Source organism: Sus scrofa, chromosome 4, assembly GCF_054392235.1.
Source record: "Sus scrofa isolate SSC_HxYL_T2T_F1_AM1 chromosome 4, Sscrofa_HxYL_maternal_Yorkshire_Landrace_v2.0, whole genome shotgun sequence".
In the NCBI taxonomy this organism is placed as follows: domain Eukaryota; kingdom Metazoa; phylum Chordata; class Mammalia; order Artiodactyla; family Suidae; genus Sus; species Sus scrofa.
Window position 1 is genome coordinate 136,432,072 of NC_139386.1, and position 25,199 is coordinate 136,457,270.

The window sequence follows — 25,199 nt, forward strand, 5'->3', positions numbered from 1 at the left end:
TGCTAATTATCTTCACCATCTCAGAAGCATTTGCATCCAGATGAGAAGTCTCAGCAACTGAAACTACACTATTAATGGAGAAATGGTTACTAACCTGGAATGGTTACACGATGCCTCCTCCATGTGCTGTGTTTGCAGAGGCTACCCATGTACATCTGAAATAAGGAAGGAATCCAATCCTTGTCCACTGGTGTCAAGCCAGCACCATAACCATTTTGTCTTTCTCAGTAAGTGACGTATCAGGTAAAAATTACGTTGCTTTGTCAAAGTCAAACCATAGGCAGAAATCCTGTATATCACCAGGCATATCCATTTCAGGTAGGCTCTTAAGAGGCGATATCACCCATCACGGAAGGACATACATTTTCATGATCACATATTAGTAACCATGGTTGGATAAGTTCTCTCGTCTTTTATATTATTTTACTAATATTGACAACAAAACTGATTCATACACATACACTAGATGCATACGTAGGACAGTCTGAACCATTTACCAGCTGCTGTTCTAAACTTTAAAAAAAAGTTACATGACGTCTAAACCCATTTCTGGGTGGCATTATCTACCATGACCCCATTTTTTGTGATTTTCTAGTGGCCGTCTTCTATTCAGGTCAGGGCAGAGTTCTTACATTTCACAGATACATCACGATTGTGCCTATGTCTGCCCCTCAAGTCAATCTAATCATGCGACTCTGGCTCTTTTTTTTTTTTTTTTTTTTTGGTCTTTTTGTCTTTTTTGTTGTTGTTGTTGTTATTGTTGCTATTTCTTGGGCCGCTCCCGCGGCATATGGAGGTTCCCAGGCTAGGGGTTGAATCGGAGCTGTAGCCACCGGCCTACGCCAGAGCCACAGCAACTCAGGATCCGAGCCGCGTCTGCAACCTACACCACAGCTCACGGCAACGCCGGATCGTTAACCCACTGAGCAAGGGCAGGGATCGAACCCGCAACCTCATGGTTCCTAGTCGGATTCGTTAACCACTGCGCCACGACGGGAACTCCGACTCTGGCTCTTAAATGCCTTAATGGCTTCCCGTTACAGCGAGAGGGAATTCATGACACCTTCCATGGCCTACATCATGATCTGGGATCCATTTTTTTTTCTTCTTCTTCTGGCCACACTGCAGCACATGGAGTTCCCAGGCAAGGGATCAGATCTGAGCTGCAGATGCAACCTATGCTGCAGCTGTGGCAATGCTGGGTTCTTAACCCACTGTGCTGGGCTGGGGATGGAAACCGCTTCCCATTGCTCCAGAGACGCTGCTGATCCCGTTTCGCCACAGTGGGAACTCCCGCTGTTCTAATCTTAACTTCCCATCCGCATTGCCAGTCCTTTACATGATACATGAAATCAGTCACTCCTCCCTAAAAACCACAGGTCATCAATGACGCTGAAGCTACAAATACACAGATGGTGAAGATTTAAACCTCTACAGCAGATCTAAAACCAGGAGAATTATGACTAATAGAAGTCAACAGCTGAGTAATAGAATCATTGAATATTAATTTCACCTGAAAATGTTTTACACTCATTAGCTGTTCCCTCTTTAGGCCTAAAAACAGCTCCTATTCCAGTAATCTAATCATTGAATATTAATTTCACCTGAAAATATTTTAACTCATTAGCTGTTCCCTCTTTAGGCCCCAAAACAGCTCCTATTCCAGGACGCCTAAATTAGAGGCCCTGATTCTGACATGACCAGGCCTATATTGTGGAAAATTATCAGTTCACGTTGTTTTCCTGGGTTCAAGACATGACAGAGGGAGATGGCGGAGACACGGGGTGAATCCGGAGTCCAAGGGTGGATGTGCTGTCTGAGCTTCCGGACAGGAACACGGCCTCTGGGGTCCCAGGCCTCCCATCATGCCCTCCTCCATGGGATCTTGGGAACACTCTGTGTGATGGGACAGCCCAAGCACTTGTCACAGCCCTGCTGCTGCATGCTATGCCGGCCCCATGCTCTTGGGATCAGAGCCCACACTCTGCAGTCCCCCCTGCAGGGTCCTTCCTGCCACAGAAGCAGAGACCACCAGCAAGCAGCCTCTCCCCAACCTGCAGGGAGAGGGGAGCAGGGACGCCAGAGTCCCCAGAGCATCAGTGGGGACAGCGATGATGCAGATGAGGCTCAGCCCAAGAGATGGGACCAGAGAGACCCACATGGCCACTCAGGTCATGGTTCATCTGAGCCCCAGACACACTGTCCCTCGTATGCCATCCCTAAATGCAGGGTCTTGAGATGCAAACAGGCTGAGCTTCACACTGAAGGTCAGCTCTTCCAAACTGACCCCTCAGCAACTGCAGTCTCTCTGTCACTAAACATTTCACCATGCAAAACAAAAGTGTTCCCAATTTCTCTGGCCACATGATGGTCAGGACCAAGGCATCAGCCAGGAGCTTTTCATAGTGCAGCCTAGGCTCCAGCAAGGACAGACCAGATGTGGCCTGATTCCAACATCCTGGTCTCCTCAGGAGTGGCTGCTCTGGAAGCCGGGGCAGGACAGTCCCGCACAGTCCGGGTGGAGTGCATTCAGGGTTCTGAGAGCCTGGCCCCCAGGTCCTGCTTCATGGCAGCATGTGCAGAGTCAGGGGATCACAGCGAGAGGTTGGGGAACCCAGAGCCAGAGCTCCTTGGGCACCTGCCTGTTTCCACCTGCAGTTGACATTGCTATGGCTGTGGTGTAGGCTGGCCCCCTAGCCTGGGAGCTTGTATATACCACAGGTGTGGCCTTAAAAAGAAAAAACAAAGCAAAACAAAACAAAACAAAACAAAAAAAACCCCACCAACAACCCAAAACCTTGGTGTGGGTTTTTTATTGTTAAAAATTATTTTGTGTTAAAGAGAAAAATTTGGGGGCATTTAGCACGTTCCCAGTGTTGTGCCAGCACCACCTCTATCTGGTTCCAGCACATCCTCATCCTCTTGGAGGAGATCCTGTCCCGTTAATCACTCTCAGTGTCCCCCCCCCGCCGAAAACAGGCAGGTGCCCAAGGAGCTCTGGCTCTGGGTTCTCAATGGATTTGTCTGCTCTGGATGGCTCATATTAAATGGAATCAAGAAAATGTGAATTTTTCACTTTGCTGTGCAGTAACAATTGGCAGAACATTGTAAATCAACTGTAATAAACATTTTCTTTTAAAAAGAAAATGTGACTTTTGTGGCTGGCTTCTCTCACTGAGCATCATGTCGTCAGGGTTCATCCGGTTCTTAAGCAGGTGTTGAAACTTCATTACTTTTCATGGCTGAGTAATATTCCATCAAGGAATGAGAGTAACTGTTACGGGTTCAAATCGATGTGACAACCTGCACATCCCATTCTGATGATGGAGCAACCTTAGGGAGGAGAATGCAGCTTCAGGACATTCCAGTGTCCTATTGGGGGGTCTAGACAAACACACATGATGTCCTCCTCCCAATAGAGGATCACATGGTGGAGAGGGGGCCCAGGTAAAGGTGAGGGTGCCCATGAGGCAGAGGGCCTGGAATGGAGAGTCAGGGGAACCTGCATCATCCCTCACCCCCCACCTGGGCCCTCACCTCACTGTGAATGTCCCCCCATCTGGGCCCTGACCTATATGGATATAACCCTGTCTCCCCCACAGCTCCCACAGCCCCGTGGTATCCATCCTGGCAGCCCCCAGCCCCACGCTCAGTTTTGTTCCCCTCCTCCTTCTCTGGTCTCTGAACAGCCTGCCCTCGGGTTCCTGTGGTTTGTCACATCGACAACTTGACACCACAGGGAATTCCCGCTTCTGCACAGAGACCCCCATCTGCTTGCCCAGGTGGTACCTGGGTGGCAACATGGGGGGTTATGGAGTGTAAACGAGGGCGTGAACAACCCTCACCAGGACGGTCCAGAGGCAGACGCACCGTTCAGCCTGCACGTTGATGTGTGCCCAGCAGCGCAGGACAGAAGCCACCAGGGGCGGGGCCAGCTCTATCATCGCACTGTGACCAGCCCCGTGGGGCAGGGGCCCTGCACAGGCTGACTGACTGACTTCGGCCCTGGACGCCGGGGGCCGTGTCCTGATTCCATTCACCCCGAGGCTGGGACCTGCCAGGTGAAGCAGACGGCCCTGCAGTCAGTCCATGGGAGCTGTGGGAACACGGGTGCGGCTACAGAGTAGGGCGGGAACACCTCCTGTTACTTGAAAACACACATGGTAGAAACATGATTTTACCCATAACACAGCTGAGCCATGGAAGGAATTTTCTGAGGTGAGCTTGTAACACTGCCCGTTCACGTGGACACCCCCTGCCCTGCTTACCCTCCCTCAGTGGGCAGAGTTGAGCCCTTCCCCCAGAAGTGGCCTCCAAGGTCTCCTGGGGGTCCTCCCTGCACCCTGGGGATGTGACCTGCCTAAGACCCTGGATACGATGCTCCAGCTCAGGCCAGCCTGTAGAGCTCATGCAGAGGTCATGCAGAGGTCACATGGAGGTCACGCTGAGGTCTGAGCAGTCTAGCCCCAAAGAAGCAGCACATAGACCTGGACACAGGTATGTCCCCTGTGCACAGCTGGGTCACTACCAGCATGTGTGAGGTCACCTTTTTAGGGCCATGGCCCCTGTCCTGCTCGAGGAGCAAGGCCTGCCCACCACCTGCCCACTTTGCTGTGGCACCTGCAGGACTCACACCTGCATCTCCTGCAGCCCTTTCTCCCTCCTCTGAGGCTGTCAGCATAACTGATGCACCCTGGGCCCCTCCAGCTGCTCCTGTCTGTGCACTGACCCCACCCGGGACTGTGCTGTGTGGTCATTTACTTCTCTGTCCTCTAGGCCCTTCTAGTTAATGGACTGTTTAATAGTTATTAGGACCAGGGGCCTCTACGCTGTTAGTCCCCAGACAATGAACACCGATGTGTTCCTGGCACCCATGAGCCTGGTGCCCTATTCATGAACCGTGACACAGCACGTCCTGTTTGCAAGTACCGCTGCCCCATGTTAACTATAAATTGTTCCCGTGACCCCTCGGCCTTGCAAGTCAAAGCAGCAAATGCTTCCAGTCATCCATGTGTTCCTGCTCTCACCCTGTAAGTTACCTGATAAGAAGTCAGGTCAGGAATTCCCTTGGCAGCCACGTTCTCACTCTTTGGGCCCTTTCTCACCTGGCTCAACCTTGGCCTGAATTTGTTCCCATGCCCTGTTGTCCCCTCATTGGCCTTGCTCTTGTGAGCAGAGCAGGACAGTGTGGTCAGTGGTCCCTGCATGAGACACACTGGCAGGCACCTGGTGGCCCCTCCGTGCCTGTGCTGACCTCATGGAAAGGGCATTGCACCTGGGCATGTGGTGCAGGTTTACCTGCCCACAGAGAGGCTGGACCTCTCTTCCTGGCTCCAGAGGTCACTTTGAGTCTCATGGGAGTGTCCAGGCTACATGGGCCTGGCTCCAGGCTGGGCTCTGCTGACAACATGGTGTGTGGTGGGGCTTCCTGAGTCCCCACAGGGCTGGAGGCCAAGGTCAGACACGTGGTGGTTCCTTTGTCTACCTGTCAGACCCCCCCAATATTCCTTGTACGTTCATCTGAAGGTACTTAGGAAAGAGACTGAGTGTTCTGGACTGAGCGGTTGGAAAACAGGCTGATCTGACGATTTTCCTCAGTTTGTCTCCCTTAATATAATGTGTCGGGGTAAAGGTGAAGGTGTTACTTGAGAGCGTGTGCTCTGAAGAAAAGGGACAGGGCTCCTCCGGGTTGGTGACTGAGACATTTAACGGGGGTGGTGGAAGCCGAGCCCCGACACCATGCAGTGATCCCATAGGGAAACCCCCTCATTAATTACCACCTGCTCAACCAGGGATGTGAGTAAGAACTAGCCATTCAGTGATCCGAGCACCTGTGTTGTCCTAGATGCCACTGGGAGACCCGAGAGACACGTGAGAGAGAGCTGAAGCAATGCCGAGCTAAAACCTAGAGGAATTGCCAGGGTTAGAGTAGGCACAGGTGGTTGAGAAGTCCCAATAGGGGATCATCGCTAAAGAGGGAAACCTGGAGGATTTTGGGAGACCTCTGTGAGTTCAAGAAAGCCTTGCTTGATTAGTGGAGGCCTGAGAATTGCCTCAGGTCATTGGATGGGGGATGGGATGAGCCCTGCATTCGGATTCAGACCGAGGGCAAGAGTTTGAGGACCGCCCTTCAGCTGATTTGAATATGCCCTTTACCGGATTCTAAGGAGGAGCTACTCCTCCCAGAAAGGAAGAGGCGGGCCTTTCCAACCCCCACTTCCCTTGGAAGGTAAAACTGCGGACCCCTGGATCCTTGGAGCAGGGCTTCCTTTATTTCCCGCTTGCATCTCTCACAAATATCCTATCGCAATAACTCTGTTTCTTGCCTATCACTTTGTCTCTCACTGAATTCCTTCTGAGCAGAGGCATAAAGAACCTGAAGCTCAGTGAGTCCAGGCACAGGGTGAGTAATTCTACTTTAAAACTGCCGGTTTAGGAGTTCCCGTCGTGGCGCGGTGGTTAACGAATCCGACTAGGAACCATGAGGTTGCGGGTTCAGTCCCTGCCCTTGCTCAGTGGGTTAACGATCCGGCGTTGCTGTGAGCTGTGGTGTAGGTTGCAGACGCGGCTCGGATCCCGCGTTGCTGTGGCTCTGGCGTAGGCCCGTGGCTACAGCTCCGATTCGACCCCTATCCTGGGAACCTCCATATGCCGTGGGAGCGGCCCAAGAAATAGCAACAACAACAACAACAACAAAAGACAAAAAGACAAAAAAAAAAAAAAACCAAAACAAAACAAAACAAAAAAAAAACTGCGGGTTTAAGTCCCAATCTGGCTTTAGGCTGGGTTCGAGTCCCAGAACATGGGTTCAAGTCCCAACATGGATTTTGGCTGAGTTCAAGTCCCGGCACATGGATTTAAGCCCCAGTCTGGGTTTTGGCTGGGTTCGAGTTCAAGCACGTGGGTTCAAGTCCCAATCTGTGTTCTAGGTTCAGGCCATTCGTGCTGTCAGTTTCAGAATTGAGCTCTCGAGCAGCACACTGGCCCACCACACAATGTCATGAGTAAACTTTATCGCCGACAAATTCAACTTTAAAATGGGAAATGGAGTTTCAAGCAGAAAAACGAGGAGCATTGGAAAGCCAGCTTCCAACTAACACCTCAGCCAGATTTTTGTGTGTACGTACGAAACTTACACTTGCAAGTATCTACTTAATAAAGTAGTAAAGGAGGGTTTCTGCCCTAAGAATCAGTCAGAATGGGCTCTTTCTTTGCAGATGCAGTTATTGGAGGAAGCTAGCTTGGAAAGAAGTCTTTTCAGGATTCGCGACACTGGTGGATGTCCCTTCTGCGTCTTGACTGACATCCCGACCACTTGGGGACTTGGGCACCAGCTCATCCGCTGATGGACCCTACCCAGCGGCTACGACCGGGACCCTCTGGTCCCTGGTCTTCTCCTGAGGAGGATGACTGGCCAGAGTGCCCCGACCGGGTAAGGGACAAGAGATTTTCTGACTTTTACACGTCCCTTCTCACCAGCTGCCCTCTTTCCATCCCTTTGAGACCTTCGAGGACCCGAGACACGTCCATTTCCTCCGTTCATTAGGACTCGGATCCGAAGGGTCTCTGTCTCTGCAGGTCTTCTGAGAGGCTCCAGTCTTGCAGGTAAGGGAGTGTCTGATGAGGAAGACCGTGCTTGTGGGATTTGTGCTTTATGTTCTGTGTTGACGTTGCGACGGCCATTCTATCGAGTGAAAGAGGAAGGTCTGGTTCTGTTCCACCGCAGAGCCCTGTCCAGAATTCTGTCTGGCTGGAAAGAGGCTAAGACTAAGAAGAAAAAAACACTTTAACTGTATGGCCACAGTATTGTTTAGAGTCCAGAGAAAGTTGGTTTTTGCATGTGCAATTAAAAAAAATCAAGCTTGAGAGAACCTCTTTTCAGGATTCTGAACCTGAGAGAAGAAGTCCTTCTAGGAGAACCTGCTTTTCTTGCATTTGCCTTGACCTGGGCTCTCAGGAACACCTGTCTAGACCATCTCTAATTCCTGAGACTGAAAAGGAAAAATTGGGAAAAGTCTTCAAAACTTATTTTTAAGCTAGTGAGTTTTATTTGTAATATCTGACTCGTGACTAAGCTTAGAAGATGAAGCTATGAGATCTCTGTGTCCATGTGTATGTGCATCACCTGTCTCACCTTTGGGATGACATCATCAGAAATTAAATGTAAAGGAGCCCTACCTAACTGGCTTAAAGGGAACAAAGCGCTTACATAAATTCTCAAATATAGAAGGTAACTGGCCAGAATTACGTTTAGGTTCACATGAACTGAGAAATATTCAGTATTAAATTAATATCTAGCATTAAAGCTAAAGTTTGTTAATTAATTGAGACATGTCCTTAGACTTATCAGCATTCAGTATAATTCCTTATTGTACCTAGGTTTCATAGAAGTCAAGTGAGATACCGAGACATCAATTACAAACAGAAACTAAAGGTGTTTAGGACTATTACTGTGTTCAGTGTCACCCCGAGATGTTCTCTGTAAGGAAAACATGTTTTAGAAATGATAAAAGACAATCCATCATTGCTTTAGAAAAGTAAAACATGTGTGATCTTTGAAGAAGGAATGAGGAAGGGAATTGCATTTTATCAAGGGAAAAAGGAGCATTGTTTGTAGTTTGTTGCTCTGGATGGAAAAATAAGGGACAGACCAATATGGATACAGAAAGTGATGCAGGACGTGTGGGAAGTGGACATTGAGAAAGGAGTTTTGCGCATGGTTGGAACTGACAAATTTAGACTAAATTTAACTGTAAATTAATTTTGAAAGCAAGCTGGTGCAAAACTTGAATTTGGCTTTTCTCTCTCTACTAAGAGAACAAAGTCATCTTGGAATGGTACTTTTGACAACAGATTATGTGGAGTTCTTTGCCTTTAAGTGATCTGTATTTTCTTTTGCGATCTCTTCTAACTTTGGGAAAAGTATTACCCATGAAGGTCTATTAATAACACTTTAAAGGAACCAGGCCATAATATCTTATTTTCTCTTAATCTTGGAATTCCCGTCATGGCTCAGTGGTTAACGAATCTGACTAGGAACCATGAGGTTGCGGGTTTGATCCCTGGCCTTGCTCAGTGGGTTAAGGATCCAGTGTTGCCGTGAGCTGTGGTGTAGGTTGCACACGTGGCTCGGATCCTGCATTGCTGTGGCTCTGTTATGGGCCGGTGGTTATAGCTCCAATTCAACCCCTAGCCTGGGAATCTCCATATGACATGGGAGCGGCCCAAGAAATGGCAAAAAGACAAAAAAAAAAAAATGTATATAATACAATCTAATATGATGTTTACCTAAAATTTAGAAGCAAAGGGACCAAAATTTGTCCAGAACCCCCACTGTGCCTTAGAAGGATTCAACCAGGTGTGGATGGCCTTTCCTGGCTCACCCCCGAATTTGAGAGATTAAGTGACAAGGCACCCCTAAATGGGGAACAGAGGAACCATACTCTATCTAATTGGACCAATTCTACCCAGTTCCTCAGGTGGACACCCCGGGAACAATGTCTCAATCTAATTATGATAAAAAATAGTGACTTCTTTGCCACCGAGTGAGTAGGGAGACCCGAAGTCTATTGGAGGGCCCCTAATGGGACCTGCTGGAGTTGTGGAACAAACTTGTGGCCCTGGCTCCCTCCGGGGTGGATTGGCAGATGCACCCTGGGTTTCCCTTGGGCCCAAGGACATAAACAAAAACTCTGCAATTTGCCAAATTGCCAACCTCCCACATCTCTCTACCAGATGCACTCAGTCGGTTTTCAGAGTGTATGATTGCTTGATCAATTTCTTTGTTCCCAACATAGGCCTGGAGAGTGTCACTCTCCACTGAGAAGCTCTGGCCAGGTTCACCCCTCAAGCCTTAAAGGATAGCCAGAGAAGCACTGCCTTGTTAAATACTGAGGTCTCCCTCATGGGAAAGGCAATCCTACAAAATAGAATGTCCCCAGATGTCCTCACTGCCTCTCAAGGAGGAACCTGCACATCTTTCACTCAGAGTGCTGTGCTTTTATACCATATGATTTGGAGATATCAGGGCTTTGCTTCATCAGATGAAAGCCCAAATACGGAAAGTAAACCAGGAGAACGCTTATGCCTCCAAAGTAGTGACTAAAGTTTCGGACTGGTTTTCTGATATGCTAGGTTGGATGGTATTATCCAAATTAATTTTTCAATGAGCTTTACTTGATTGGCTTAAAAATTAAGTGCTTATATAAATGCTCAAAAATACTGATGATAACAGGCCAGAATTAATTTTGGGTTTATGTGAACCGGGAAATATTTGGTATTAAAGTAATACCTGCTATTAAAATTTGTTGCTGTAATTAACATATACATGTCTTTAAAGCCATCGAGATTAAGCATACTTCTTTTTTGGGGGGGGGTGCTGCAGGTGTGGCATATGGAAACTCCTAGGCTAGGGGTCAAATAATAGCCAGAGCAACAGTGAGTCCTTAACCCACTGAGCAAGGCCAGGGGAGGAACCTGCATCCTCATGGATACTAGTCAGGTTCTTAACTCACGGAGCCACAGAGGGAACGCCAACATTAAATATAATACTTTATTGTACCTAGGCTTTGTAGAAGTTAAATAAGATCTTGTTACATCTGTTGTAAATTTGTTAGCAAGAAAAATAACTTCGTATGAAGAATTTTTTTTTCTTTTTATAGTTGCACCTGCGGCATATGGAAGTTCCCAGGCTAGGGGTTGAATCAGAGATGCAGCTGCTGGCCTGTGTCACAGCCATCGCAACACCAGGTCCGAGCTGCATCTGTTACCTATGCCACAAGTCACATCAAAGCTGGATACTTGACCCACTGAACGAGGCCAGGGATTGAACCTGCGTCCTCTCAGACACTATGTCAGGTTCAGCTGAAGATCCAATTCAACCCCTAGCCAAAGAATGTACAAATGACACAGCTGTGGCCTTAAAAAAAAGAAAGAGTCATAGGAACTCAAGGGAAACTGTCACCATAGCTCCACATCCAGATGATGGCAATGGGAGGATTACAGACCAACTTGAAACAGAAATCTGTCTTGCTCCCAGGGCACTATCCCTAGGAGCCCCTAGGGCACTTCTAGGGCACTCAGGCATCCAGAGGTTTTACTGCCAAACAGGAGGGTTCACATACCTGATTTCAAAGAGTGGTTGCCATCAGAAAGGGTAGGTGCCCAAGCCAAATCTGAGATCATCAAACCCAAGGCTGCATGGATTTCACGCCCTGAGAAGGAGAGGAGTAAGAAAATCATGGCTGCCCATCAAGCATTTCAGGGCTCACTGAGGGAGAGGAGCCAGGAAATCACGCTGGCAGGTGCACAAGACCAGTGCCAAAAAGGGTCCTGCTGTGGGAAGCAGAGAAGAGTGGAGAGTTGCTGTTAAGGCACATGTCCGCCAGATGGCACCAAAGCGAAAGCAGAGCAGCTTCCTCTGCATCTCCTCTCCTGCGTCTCCAGGCTCAGATACATGGCAGGAGATGGATGGATGGAACCTCAAGGAGGTGGCCAGAGCCTTGGTTGTGTACATGGCGCCTCTGATCCTGTGGCTTAATTTGCCTCAACTCAGTGAGGGGACATAGGTCTACCATCACATGTCTAATTCAATTCCTGTCTGGTCGGGTGGCCCAAAGATCAGAGAGCTTGACAGGCTCTCTGGGGTCTGAGTGTCCTTTCCTTCTTTGGAGGTAGAGCTCTGGACCCAGAAACAGCAGGCCTGAATGTGGGACGTGCTGTTTTCCAGAACCAGCCTGGCAGGGAGTGTGGCTTCTGGAAAGCCGGGCTTCGGGTGGTGAATGCAGTGTGTCCCTGCGATGGTGTATTGGTGGCCGGGCCGTGTTCATCACTGTGCTCTTTCACTCCAGGGATCCGCACACCCTCCTTTTTCTGCTACACTGGAGCATCTTCATCCTCTGCTGGACAAGTTTGCCAAGGAACTTACCCAAATCCAGGTAAAAGTGAGTAACTCATGGGAGGTCCTGGATCTCAAGCCAGATGCCAGGGCGGAGGGGTGCTGACTGATCGACAACTGGCTGTGCTGACCTAACAAGCAGGGTGTCTGTTTTCAGGGAATGGGATGGTGTGCTGTGGGGTGAGTGCCCTGGTCGACTTTGAGATAGTCACACCTCTGCCCATTGCGCATTTCAGAGCCCTGCCAGGGAGAGGAGTCAGGAAATCATGCTGGCCAGTGCCCCAGGCCAGTGCAGACCAGGCCCTGGGAGGCCGAGGAAGGGCTGAGGGTTGCTGTTAGGGTGCGTGTCCGCCAGAGGGCCCCAGAGAGGCAGGTGAGCCGCTCCCCCTGCCTCTCCCTGGCTGCCTCACCAGGCTCGGAAAGTGATTGGAGATGGATGGATAGAACCTCAAGGAGGGGCCCAGAGCCTTGTGTTTGTGTACGTGGTGCCTCTGCCCCAGCGGCCCAGTTTGCCTCCACTCAGTGAGGGCCACATTCCTCATTCGGGACAACAACCGGGGCTTCCTTGGGGGAGAGTCAGGGCCTTTAGTGTAATGAGTGGAGGTCTAGTTGGAGAGAGCTTAGGGCTTTAGATAAGGGCAAGGCTGGGCCTAAATTAGGTAAACAGACAGGATCTTAATTAGAGACAGCTCAGAGCATGAGTCAGGGTTAGTTCAAGGCCTTAGGTAGGGCCATGCCAGGACCTTATTTAGGCACAGCACAGAGCCTTAGGTAGGCAAACAGGGCCTTATTTGGAGAGAGCTCAGGTTGATAATGAAGGGTAAGTTCTTAGTTAGGGACAGTGTAAGGCTTATATAGGGACAGCACAGGACCCAAGTTAGGCACCTGGTCAGGGCCTTCATTGGAGATTGACTGGGGGCAGTGCATGGCCTCTTTCAGGGAGAGCCCAGGGCCTTATTTAGGGACATCACAGTGTCTCAGTTCTGGAGAGAGCCAAGGATTTAGTTAGAAGAAGCTCAGATGGCAGTTAGGGAGAGCCCAGTGCCCTAGTTACAGGAAGAGGTCAGGTTTTGGTTGGGGAAGGCTCCAGTTATGGGGAAGGACAGTGTAGGGTCTTGGTTAAGGACAAGCAGGGCCTTCCTTAGGCATGGTGTTGGGGACTTGGATGAAGATAGCTTAGTGACCTCAGTAGGGACATTGTCAGGGCCTCATTTCGGGATAGACCAGGGCCTTAGTTAGGGACAATTCGGAGCCTTAGGGAGAGTACAGGGCCTATGTTAGGGACAACATTAGGACTTGACTTAGAGACAGAGTCAGGGCCATCGTTGGTCATAACTCAATTCCTTAGGAGAGAAAATCTCGGTCTTCATTAAGGACACATAAAGGTCTCATGGACAGTTCATGGCCACAGGTAGGGACAGTGCAGGGACTGAGTTAGGAAGAGTGTCAGAGCCTTAGGTGTAGACAGCAAGGGCCTTAGTTGGGGACATAACTGCGCATTAGGAAGAGTGCAGGGTCTAAGTGGAGGACAACCTGAAGACTTTTCTTAGGGACAGTGCTGGACATAGCACAGTGCTTTAGTTAGAGACATAACTGAGCCTTTGTTAAGGACAGTGCATGACTTTAGGAACAGTAGAGGGTCTAGGTTCATGACCGCACTAGGACTTTTCTTAGGGACAAAGTCAAGGCCATAGTTTGACATAGCACAGGATCTTTGTTCGAGATAACTCAGGGACTTAGTGATGGACACACAACGGTCTCAAATAGGGGCAGCGTAGGGCTTTAGCCAGGCACAGTGCCTGGCACAGGGCAGAACCATGATTAGGGGCAGTGTAGGGCCTTTGTTAAGGACAGTGCCAGTGTCTTTGTTAGGGACAGCCCTGGGCCTTCGTTAGGCACACTGCCAGGGCCTTGGGTTTGGACAGCAGTGGCCTTAGTTATGGACATAACTTAGCCTTAGTCAAGGATGGTGTGCAGCCTTAGGAATGGTGCAGTGCCTAAGATAAGGATGGCAGTAGGACTTTTCTCAGAGGAATGGTCAAGACCAAGTTGGACACAGCACAGGGCCTTAGTTAGGGGCAGGATCTGGGCCTTACATGAATGTAATCAAGGCCTTAGTTAAGGACATATAAGGCTATTAGATAAGGACACTTAAGAGTCTTAGTTACAGAAGCTCAGGGCCTTCATTAGGGACAACACAGGGCCTGAGTTAAACACAGTGTCAGAGCCTTAGGTTTGAACGCCAGTGCCCTTAGTTACGGACATAACTAGGCGTTAGTGAAGGACAGTGCACGACCTTAGCAACAGTGCGGTCTCTAAGAGGAGGACAGCATTAGGACTTTTCATAGGGACAGAGTCAAGGCCATATTTGGACATAGTTAGGGGCAGGATCTGGGCCTTAGTTAAGGTCATATAAGGGTATTAGGGACAGCATGGTCCCTGCAGGGCCTTTGCTGGAGATAGAATAGGGACTTAGGGGCAGTGTCAGGAGCTCCAGTTAGGAGTTCTCCAGGGCTTTGTTAGGGATGGAGCAGGGCCTTAGGAACAGTGCAGGGTCTAAGTTGAGGACAGCAATAGGACTTTACTTAAGGACAGATTTAGGGCCATAGTTGGAGATAATTCAGGGCCTTAGTAAAGAAAGATACGAGTCTAGTGTAAAGACACAGAAGGTCCTTAGTTAGGGAAACATATGAGTCTAGTATAAGTACACATAAGGTCCTTAGGTAGGGAAGGCAAGGCCTACTGCCCAGTGTCAGGGCTTTAGTTGTGACAGCAAAAACCTTAATTGGGGAATAGCTTGGCCAGAGTTAAGGACAGCGCATGACCTTAGTAACAGTGCAGGGTCTAAGTTGAGGACAGCGTGAGGAATGTTCTTTGTCCGTTGTTGGACACAGCATAGGCTCTTAGTTAGGATCTGTCTACTTAGCGACAGCCCAGGGCTTTAGACAGAGACAGCTCGGGCCTCAGTTATGGACAGTACAAGGCGGTCGTTAGGATCAGCTCAGGGCTTTAGTTAGAGGCAGTCCAGGGGCTTATTAGGAGAGAGTAGGGACCTAGGGACAGCACAGGGGTTTAGTTAGGGGGAGTTTAGGTCTAGTTAGGGCCAGAGCATGGACTTAATCAGGGACAGCTCAGGGCTTTAGTTAGAGGCAGTCCAGGGGCTTATGAGGAGAGAGTAGGGACCTAGGGACAGCACAGGGGTTTAGTTAGGGAGAGTTTAGGTCTGGTTAGGACCGGAGCATGGAGTTCACCAGCGACAGCTCAGGGCTTCAGTTAGATGAGAAAGTGCAGGGCAGAGACTGTGTAGGGCCTAAGTTAGGGAGACAGCAGTGCCTTAGTAAGGAACAGTGCAGTAACTTTTTTAGAGATAGCTCAGAGTCTTAGGTACAGCTCAGGGACTTACTAGGAAACCAAACAGGGCCTTACTGGGGACAGTGCAGCGCCTTCATTAGTGGCAGAGCAGGCCATTCGTTTGAGACAGCAGGGCCTTAGGGAGAGTGCAGGTCTTTAGGAAGAAACAGCTCAGGGCCATTGATATCTATGTGTTGATTCTGTGAATTTACTGAATTCATGTATTAGTTCTAATAGTTTTTTGGTGGAATAGTATGAAACATTGGAATTTAAAAATCCACTGCTTCTGCTGCATCCATGTCATTCTCAGCCCAGAAGAAAGTGACTCCGAGTATAATTTTACCCCAGTGTCTCTAAATTACACATGGACTCTGGGTCAAGTGAATCTGGGAAGACTTGGCCTCCATATGGAAGTTTGATGTTTTCCCGGCTTTTCTGGTATGGTATTGACATGGAGTTTTCAGAAGTAATCTTTTTTCCATTAATTTTGAACATATAGACAACTTTACAAAGATAAAAACATGTCTTATTTCTGGGGTAAATATATTCCTACATAGTAATGTTGACATTATTTTATTTTATTTATTATTTATTTATTTGTTTGTTTATTTTGTTGTCTTTTTGCCTTGTCTAGGGCCGCTCCCACAGCATATGGAGGTTCCCAGGCTAGGGGTCTAATCAGCTGTAGCGGCTGGCCTACGCCAGAGCCATATCAATGCGGGATCTGAACCACATCTGTGACCTACACCACAGCTCATGGCAACGCCAGATCCTTAACCCACTAAGAAAGGCCAGGGATCAAACCCGCAACCTCATGGTTCCTAGTCGGATTCGTTAACCACTGAGCTATGATGGGAACTCCATGTTGACATTATTTTAAATGGAATTGTTTTTATATACTCTTTTTTCAGATTATTTATTGCTAGTGTATACATACACATTTTTGTCAATTGATATTTTGTTCTGTAACTTTGCTGAATTAGTTTACCAGGTCCAATAATTTTCTGTTGCTATAGGAAGTTTTATATGTAAGATGATGTTACCCGTGTTTTGTGCCTCGGCGCAGTTTTACTGGATCCATCCACACATGGACGCCTTTGACTTCCGTCCTCAAGCCCTTAGGTAGAACTTTTAGTACACTGTTGAGTAACGGTGGTGAAGGCCAGCTTCCCGGCCTCGTTTCTGGTTTCAGGAGTAAATGTTTGTCTTTACTTTTGAGCAGGAAGTTTGCTGTGGCTTTGCATACTGCTTTTTTCTGTATTGAACAATCTTGGTTTCATTCTTACATTCTTGAGTGTTTGTAACATGAAATAACGCAGTTTGATTACAGCCTTGTCTGCAGTGATTGTTATGATCATGTGTTTTTACCTCACATCTTTATTGTGGTCTAATTCATTGACTGGTTTCAGTGTGTCGACCAACCTGAAATTGCTCTTGTACATACACTTGCTTGTGAACCATCTCCAATTTCTGTTGTAGACACACTTGCTTGTGATATTATCCATTTAATGCTCTGTGGGTTCCACGGTGCTCTTATTTTGTGGAGGATTTTTACATTCCTATTTGTAAGGTACACTTTGGCTTGGTGCTACTGGTTTGAAGGGTTAGCGTTAGGGCTAGGACTCGTGTGGTGGTTGGGGGTGGTTAATGTTTACCATTACGGTTTAAGTCTTCAGGTGGTGATTTATGGTGATGATTTATTTATGTGTATGGATGATTAATACATTTTATGCTTTGTGGTTATGATTCTGGTTAGGATTATGGTTTCATTATTTAAAGTGTATGGTTCAGGTCTCAGGGTGTTATGGTTAGAATTAGGCTGTGGGGATGAGTATGGGTTAGGTAAGATACGGGTTTAGGGCAAGGGCTAGGGCTAATGCTAAGTCAAGGTTTAGGGTCGGGGTCAGAGTTGAGGGTTAGGATCAGTGTCGGCATTGGACTCAAGGTTGAGTCAGGCCTTTCTTTTCCTGCTCCTCCCATCCTGGGCTCTGACAGAAGATGAAGGACATCTGCTCTGGTCACTCACTGTTTCAAATTAAACTCAACCTTAGTCAAGAGTTCTTAGGCCCGTGGAGATCACACAGGGTTTTCTTCTCCCTTTCCGCTTGGGAAGTGGATGAAGGCGCCACTCTGTCTGGGCAGCCCCAGGTCCAGCACAGCCCTGACACGCAGAGTGCTCAGTAGACGTGCAGATTTATACAGGATTGGGTGCATCGAGCTGCCAGCCCCCAGGTGCTGCTCTTTGGAGGGCTGGTGAACCCTCCTGGGAGTGAATGGATCTTTAGTGCATCTACCTGGGTGTAGAAACAGGCCTCAGAGCAGCCCTTGGCCTCTGACCATCCAGGCAGGCATTCCTGGTCTTGCAGCTGAGGTCAGCCTTGGCCCTCAAGCCCCCATGGCCAATGACTGAGCTGATTGTACTGCTGGGTAATGAACAGCTGCGTTGGGATGCTTCAGTTCCCAGCATCCATGTCCTTGAGCAAATGCCTCCTCCCTCACATCCTCTTAGCCTGCCAAGAGAGGAAATCACCCTTCAAATGTCGAGTGTGGCCCCGATCACCACACCACACACAGACTGTGGCCCTGCAGTCCTCCGACCTTCTGGTTGGAACAAAGATGGACCTTCGTGTTCACTGGAATCAAAGGTATGGAAGCACCTGGGCCTCCTAACAGGCAGTTTCCCATTGAGGCCTTGTGGCCTCAGGGAGACATGTGCGCACCTGGCCCATGCCCTCTGGTCTCTGGCAACCCACCAACCATGGTACCGTGGTGTAAAATAATCCTTGAGACTCTCACTGCTTCATTGAGCAAGAATTTCTTTACCACCCTAGCATTTGGTCTCTGTTCTTTAGAAAAGGAGAGAGAAAAGACTGGAAAATGAGGAAATTTGTTCCTCATGGGTGAATCATGTGGTCTTGGAGCAGGCCTGACTCCTGGGTTTCCACCTCCCAGTGCCAGGAATGAGTTCTGTGTGCTTTCTGAGGGCACACAGGCTATTCTCGGCCAGTCTCTGAGATATGAGGAACCAGGGCTCAAGACAGGAGCCCTGAGTTTACCCCCAGCCACAAAGGTGATTTTTGAGCAACCGGAAGAGTTTCTTGCCATCCTGGGAGGACAGAAAGAGTAGTGGATGGATGGCCACAGCCCCTGACCCCAAGGCGAACTCTTTCTTTCCTTGGGCTTCAGATACACATCCGTGTGGTGTGCTGTCAATCATGTGGAATCAGGTGCTTTCCCCACCCCAGCACCTATTCTCGTATCTCAGTTTTGGGGAATTTTATCTTATTCGATTCTGGTCCACACATTTGCCAAGGACTGATCCCATGATCCACCCCCCTCAAAGATGGGCACATGATCCATGGCCAGCCAATCCCATGTTCCGTCCTCTTGGTGCTCTGGTGGGTTCAAGGATGAGAATAGGACTCAAGTTGGAGCAAAGGTATTTCAAGCAGTGACTTTCCATGGAACATAATGGAGAGATCCTTCCCAGTATAATGGACACAAATCAGTGTCAGCCTGGTGTTGCTGGAGGCCCCTGATGCAGAGAGAAAGGGAGACTGTGCCTGTGGATGGGGCCACCACAGAGTTACTTAGTAGGAAAGGGGACCAGGTCACACTGTGAGGGTGTGAGCCCCTGTCCCACCAGACCCAGGACCCCTCCTATAACTGCCTCTTGGAAGTGTTATTTTATTTCTATCATTAAGAAACTTATTAATTTATTTTACATCATTAAGTGTGTGCAGTCCCTTGGAATCAAAAAAGTCCTAGCTGACACACCAGATTCAGTAACCCCTGAGACTCCCCCTAGTAGGGTGTCCTTTTTCATGGAGCCATGGTGGTCAGTGGTGAAGACACTGGGTAGGGTCAGATCTTAGGGGAGCTGCTGGACATCTTTGTACCTGTTTCTTCTCTGTCCAGGAGAGGGAGAGCCCCAAAACAACGAGAGGAGAAGCAGCAGGGGAAAGAGGTCCCTGGGTGGCTAATTGGTCTCTGTATTTTCCTTATTTTGGGGTCATTTTAGTGTATTTTTATTACAAAATCACCCATTTCTTCTACATTTCCTGTTTGATAAATAGATTTTTCTCATTTGACTTTTACTTTGTCATCTCTTTTAGCTGCCTACAGAATTGTCGCAATTAACGAACATGTTGCTACCTTTTTATTAACTGAAGTCTAGATACTTTAATCTGGTTTTATTGTCCCCCCCCCATCCCGTTCTAGCTTCTTCTGTTCCACTTCCCATCCAGGGCACATGAAATGTTGTCGTCGTGTGTGTGTAGGCTCTTCTGGGCTTTGACACTTTCTCAGACTCTCCTTGTTTCCGTGACCTTGACACAGTTGAGGAGGACTGCCATGTATTTTGTAGACTGTCCCACATTAGTATTTACTTGGTGTGTTTCTTGTGATGAGATGGGGTTTATGGGTTTTGTGGAAGCAGATCACAGAGGTCGGGAGAACTCTCAACATTTTGGGTCAAAGGATCAGATTCTCAAGGCAACTTAGCCCTGTTCATGTTAACTTTGGCCACGTGGCTGAGGTCGCGTTTGTCTGTGAAGTTATTTTTCCCATGTCCTTGTTACATGTTGTATTTAGAAGAAAAGCGCTTTGGGAACCAGCACGTATGGAGAGAGGATTTAGCTCCACCTCCTTGATGGATGGCTGAGTGTCTATATCAGTTATGTGGAATTCTGCATAGGACGTTTCTATCCAACCCAATTTATAAAAAGTGTGTGTGATCATTTATTTTACTGTTGTAGACACCTGAATAGTTACTTTATGCTTATGGTTATAATCTAGCCATAGAGTGTTTTGGTGCTTGGCTGTTGAGAGCATTTTCCATTGTCTCATGGAATTATGTAGGCTTTTCTTTTTGTTGTTCTTCTCTTGGTACTTCTTTACTTTCTGATTCTTGAAGTTTATCATGGCTCAGATATTTCCTCTCTGAGTCCTAGTAGCAGCCATGTCTTCAAACAGTCCTGATCCCTTTTATTAGAAGATGGTATTAAAAACTTGCATTTGGAAGCTAAATGTAATCAACTGACAATGCACTGAAATGTATGCAAATATTCCAACCTGTGGATATACACTTTATTAGAAAGATTTCTTTGAGAAACTGTCTGTAATCATGTTACGATAAAGATGAGTTTTTATAGATGTCACCCACCTGATCCATTATGTTGTGGATATCGTAGCCTTCTCCCTTTGCTTATGTGCAACTTCCTATTCCAGTGCTGAGAACCCTGCCTTCCACCATCTGTCATTGTATCAATCCATGGCTGTCTCTATTCCAGATGACAGACATGGTGGTTTCAGCATTCTTAGCTTCTACCCTCAAGGGAAGAATTTTATAAAATAGAGTCCACTGTTTAGATGCAGGGTATTTTGCCTTTAGTCTACAGATTGCATTTATGTCCAAATTTACTGAGGTCAGCACCTTTTATCCCACTACCAACAGGGAGTTTTTTCTCCCACACACCGTTTTTGTTTTTAAAAATTCTGGAATGCATCCTGTGGCACTCCCATATCCTAAAATTTAATACATTGTGATTTCTTGTGCTGTAAAAATGTATGGATTTAGACAGATGTAGAGGTGCAGGTATTCATCAGCAGAGTATCATGTGGAATATTTCAGTCCCCCACCCACAACCTGTTTTCCATCTCAGTTTTACCTTTTCCAGAACATCGTACATGGGGCCATCCAATGGGTAGCACTTCAGATTGCCTTCTTTTACTTAGCAGTATACGAGTTTTTGCATGGGGTGAAGGTTCATTCCTTTACACTTCTGAATACTATTCCATTACCTGTGTATGGGGGGTACTTTTCCCTCTACCCTTCTTGGTTTTCACTGTGATCCCCCCTCGTAATGAGAGTGAAAGGCTGATGAACTAGAGGAAAGCACTCAGAAGGTTAATATCATGTGTGTATCGTACATGCAAAGGAGATCTTCATGCAGGCTGAGGAACACCCTGAAACGGCCCAAGCCACCACCTTAAATGCCATCTTCATCTACAGACAAGAATGGAGGAGTCTGGTTTTTGTGCAGACCTAAGTGTTAGCATTCTCCATTGATAAGAATTTCTTGAGACTTAGTCATCCTTCCATTCCTGGTATGGAGAAGGAGACAACCTTTCAAATGGAGATTTTCCTTGTAAATGTAACTTTTCCTCAAAAAAAGTGTAATCTGGATTTGATTTTCAGAGATTCTCCAATGTGTTCTTTTTTAAAAAAATAATTAGCTTAAAATATTCCTTACATTAACAGGCATATTTAGCTCCCCTTGAAATGGACAGACCCTGATTCGCTTATGCATGTTTCTTTTTCATCTTTTTAGGGCCACACCTGTGGCATAGGGAGGTTCCCAGGCTATAGGTCAGGATGTTTGTTTGAGATTTTTGTTATTTTTTCAGAAAGGATTTTATCACTTTGAACTTACTTCTAGGAACTGCTTTTGCGGCATCCTACAGATTTTGTACTTTTTTTTTTTGGTTCATTGCTGTTTGTTTCAAGGTATTTTTAAGTTTCCTCTTTGATTTCCTTGTTGGTCGATTTTTTTTTTAGTAGCACATTGTTTAGTCTCCATGAGGTTGTTTCTTCTCTCATTTCTTTCCCTGTGGTTGATTTCTAGTTTTATGCCTTTGTTGTCAGAGAAGATGCTTGAAATAACTTCTATACTCTTATATTTGTTGAGGTTAGTTTTGTGCCCCAGTATGTGGTCAGTCCTAGAGAATGTACTATGTATACTTGAAAAGAATATATATTCTGATTTTTTTGGATGCAGTGTCCTGAAAATATCCATCAAATGTAGCAGTTCTATTCATTTAGCATCTCTGTTGCCTTATTAATTTTCTGTCTAGAGGGTTTGTCCTTTGATGTGAATGGGGTGTTAAAGCCTCCTAATCCTACTATTATTTTATTCCCATCAAATCTTCTTTTTCTGTTGGTTTTTTGTATTTGAATGCTCTTATATTAGGTGCGTATATGTTGATGAGTGTAATATCCTCTTCTTGACTTGATCCTTTTACCATTAAATACTTTCTTCCTTTATCTTTCTTGATGGTCTTTGTTTTAAAGGATATTTTGTATTGCGACTCCTACTTTCTTGTCATTATCTTTTTTTCCGTTCCCTCACTTACAGTCGATGTATGTCCTTTTCCCTATGAAGGGTCTCTTTTAGGCAGCATATTGTTGGCTCTTGCTTTTCTTTTTTTTTTTAATTTCAGTGTGACACTCTATGTCTTTTGATTGGAGCATCCAGTCCATTGACATTTAAGGTAATTAATTTTTTTTACTCAATGAATTCTATTACATTTATAGTTGTACAATGATCAACAATTATCAAAACCCAATTTTATAGCATTTCCGTCTAAGGTACTTATTGATATGTATATACTGCCATTTTATTTTTAAAATTCTTAAAATTTCTTTTGTTTTTTTCCTTTTTTTATTGCTCAGTGATTTTTATTACATTTATAGTTGTACAACTATCATCACAAACAAATTTTACAGCATTTCCATTGCAAAGCCCCAGCCCATCCCCCCACCCCCCATAATTATTGTCATTTTAAACCTTGTTTTCCAGTTGATTCTGTGTTTTCTCTTTGTTCCTTTCTTTTTCTTTTTGTGGTTTGATGATTTCCTTTTATTTTATGCTTGTCTCCTCCTCTTGTTGTTGTTGTTTTTTTTAATCTGTTGTTTGTTTTGGATTTTTCATTGCCCTGTTTTTAAGTGTGTTAGCCCTTTCTTATATTTGCTCACTTTAGACTGATAGTCGTATAGTGTCAAACACATTGTAAAAAAAAAGTCTAGATTTTCTTCCTCTCCTTCCCCGCATTTTATGACGTTGATGTCCTTGTTTACATCTTCATGTTTACCCTTTTGCTGTTCCTTGTGTTTGTCTCTGCTTTCACGAATAGCTTTTCTTCCTTGAAGATCTGTGTACCGACTTATTCAAGTGCTTGCTTTCCAACATGATCTCCTCCATCCTATATCTTCTTACATCTTTCCTAGTTTGAGGAGACCATTCAATATTTCTGCTTGGATAGATTTAGTATTGTTGTATTTCTTTAGCTTTTGTTTGTCTGAGAATGTCTTTATCCTTTATCCTTGGTGACCTGGTGAGGTGAGGGTGGCAGGCTGTGCCTGGTTGTAAGGCCCTTGGCAGTGGCAGGGACCCCCTAGGAGGTGGGGGAGGTGTCTGGAGCCCTTGGCACTGGTAACAGTGTGGTGTGTGCATTCCCAGGAAGGTGGGTGCAATGGCAGCGCTCAGTTGCGTGGTCCTCTACAATGGCGACCTCTGGGGTGACTGGGGCAGTAGGCAGTGCCTGGTCATGGGACCTTCAGTGCTGGCGGACTGTGCCCACCTCTGGAGTCAGAGTTGGCTGCAGAGGTTTGCACCTGCTCCCATAGCCCATGAAAGAGGCACCCTGCTGCCTGAGGGTCTGTGTGCATAAAGAAGGAAGTTCCCGTGGTGGTCCTGCTCCCCCTTTTCTCACCCTCCCCAGCAATGGTGCCTTGCTTCTGTGGTGGTCCCAGGCCTCCTCCCACAGTGCCTCGGTTATGGGGGCACCACTCTCTAGGTGCCCCCTATGCTACTTCCATACAGCCAACCCTAGTTCTTTCCCTGGCACTGACTTCCAAAGACTGAACCTCAGCACCCAGGCCCCGCCTGAGTGTCTCAGGCTGTAGTGTGCTGGGCGGTGGCACTGATCATCTGTGCGGCTCTCTGCTTCTCCTTCCTCACACCGGTTGCTGCGCTTTTCTCTGAGGCTTTGAAGTGCCTCCTCCATCCCAGCTGATTCCCCTGCCAGTCAGGGGCCTCCCAGGGTGCAGATTCCTTTCCTCTGACACAGATACTTCTCAGGAGTGTTGGTCACGTCCTGAATTCTTTTTTTCCCTTATCTCTCTTTTTCCGTTTGTTCTACCCAGTCATGTGGTAGGTTTTTTTTTCCCGCCCTTTTTGAAAGTCTGAGATCTTCCAGCATTCACTAGATATGAGAATCTACTGATGAGATTCATTTTAAGAATCTCATCTGATGAGATTCATTTTAAGAGTAGATTTTTAAAAATCTTTGTAGGAGAAGGTGAGTTCCACTTCATATTCTACGATTTGATCCTGGATACCCATCTACAGTTTTTATAGTTTTGCATTGTAAATTCTGCCTATGGACAATGTTGAGTAAATTTTGGTTTAAGTTGTAACATTTGTGTCTGCATTCTCTTGACTGCATATGGTTTCCAATGAATTATTCTATAAATATTTTTGAAGAAGGCATGGTATATGTGGCTCTCTTTCAGTTTGAATTTCCAAATGTAGTGGATCCTGCAGTCTTGCCTGCTCAGAGCATGGCCTCCACTGAACTGAGAGGTTGTGGCCTGCATGTCCCAGCTGGCCAGCAGGTGGCACCAAGCTCGACTCTCTTACCCTTGAGGTACATGTTTGGTCCACGGGTGAACCTGGCTCATGAAGGAACTTGGCTCCTCGTGTTGCGGAAAGAAGCTTGGTCTCTTCAGGGTCTGCCACGGTTTCAGCTTTGGGACTACACTCAGGTGAGTCCATGCAGGCAGGAAACACATGTCTTCAAGATCTACCATGTGGCCCCACCGTGGGAGGAAAAGGGAGTGCTGGGAGATTTCTCTATCTGGCTTAGTGTTATGGGAGGGGGCGTCTATTTTCAGAGGATCCAGCAGAGGAAGGGCTCGATGTGAAAAATCATAGATTTTAATCGGTTTCCTATGTGGTGCTTATGGTGTCCAGGGTTCTTTGGTGTGTGGTGTCCTGGCACCATTTATTGAAAGGACTGTCCTTTCCCTTGTTTGTATTCTTGGCTCCTTTGTTATGAGGTAACTGTTGACATAGCAATGGATTTATTTCTGTGCTCTCTATTCTGTTCCTCTTGTCTATGTACCTGTTCCTGTGCCAATGCCACACTGTTTTGGTGACAGTAGCTTCAT

At 46.8% G+C, this 25,199-nt stretch overlaps 1 long non-coding RNA gene across 3 annotated transcripts; it reads left to right on the top strand.

Moving 5' to 3' along the window:
- Positions 1-6,215: 6,215 nt before the first annotated feature.
- Positions 6,216-20,958, top strand: LOC146404305 (uncharacterized). Of its 3 annotated transcripts, none has more exons than XR_014845002.1 (6): positions 6,216-6,403; positions 6,930-7,119; positions 7,218-7,432; positions 11,850-11,936; positions 15,558-15,685; positions 16,239-20,958. It is a non-coding gene; the product is annotated as an uncharacterized LOC146404305 (long non-coding RNA). The 3 variants fall into 3 exon arrangements; XR_014845000.1 differs by lacking the exon at positions 15,558-15,685 and adding an exon at positions 7,547-7,605 and having other exon boundaries at positions 16,264-20,362; XR_014845001.1 differs by lacking the exon at positions 15,558-15,685 and having other exon boundaries at positions 16,264-20,958.
- Positions 20,959-25,199: the final 4,241 nt, after the last annotated feature.